The sequence below is a fragment of the Colobus angolensis genome, unplaced genomic scaffold (genome assembly GCF_000951035.1).
Source record: "Colobus angolensis palliatus isolate OR3802 unplaced genomic scaffold, Cang.pa_1.0 Scaffold39, whole genome shotgun sequence".
Lineage (NCBI taxonomy): Eukaryota > Metazoa > Chordata > Mammalia > Primates > Cercopithecidae > Colobus > Colobus angolensis.
In genome coordinates this window covers 1,745,241-1,746,173 of record NW_012117265.1, presented here as the reverse complement: position 1 = coordinate 1,746,173, position 933 = coordinate 1,745,241, and the positions used below count along the sequence as shown (strand labels likewise).

General features: G+C 48.4%; 1 protein-coding gene across 3 annotated transcripts in view; it reads right to left on the bottom strand.

The window, feature by feature from the left end:
• Positions 1 to 933, bottom strand: part of CCDC151 (coiled-coil domain containing 151) — a 28,934-nt gene that overhangs the window by 26,341 nt on the left and 1,660 nt on the right. The window lies entirely within an intron of this gene.

The window sequence follows — 933 nt, the reverse complement described above, 5'->3', positions numbered from 1 at the left end:
TCTGGCCTCATATTTTTAACAGAGATGGAGTTTCACCGTGTTGGCCATGCTGGTCTCAATGTCTTAGGACATTGCCAAATGGCCACTGTGGGGCAAACTAACCCTTTTCTAACAAGAACCATTGGTTTACATCTTATGGTACTTTGCTATGTGCCAGGCACTGTTCTAAGTACTTTACACATTTCAGGTACCTATGTTGTACCGTTACTATCCCCATTTCACACATGGAGAAACTGACAACAATTAGGTTACTCTTAGTTCCCCAAGGCTGACAACTATTATGCAGAGTCAGGATTCCAACCCAGAAAATCTGGCTCTAAAATCTATGCTAAGGCCAGGTGTGGTGGCCCATGCCTGTAACCCCAGCACTTTGGGAGGCTGAGGAGGAAGGACTGCTCGAACCCAGGAGTTCGAGACCAGCCTGGGCAGCATAGTGAGACCCCCATCTCCACAAAAAGTAAGAAAATTAGCCAAGTACAGTGATGTATGCCTGTAGTTCCAGCTACTCAGGAGGCTGAGGTGGAAGGATCACTTGAGCCCAGCTATTATCGAACCACTGCACTCCAGCCTGAACAGCAGATCAAGGACCTGTCAGAAAGAAAGAAGGCTGGGCGTAGTGGCTCACACATGTAATCTCAGCACTGTAGGAGGCCAAGGCCGGTGGATCACTTGAGATCAGGATTTCGAGACCAGCCTGGCCAACATGGTGAAATCCTGTCTCCACTAAAAATATAAAAATTAGGTGTGGTGGCACGCACCTGTAGTCCCAGTTAGTCAGGAGGCTGAGGCAGAAGAATTGCTTGAACCTGGGAGGCAGAGATTGCAGTGAGCCGAGATCATGCCACTGCTCTCCAGCCTAGGTGACAGAGCAAGACCCTGTCTTAAAAAAAAAAAAAAAAGCCGGGTGCAGTGGCTCACACCTGTAATCCCAGC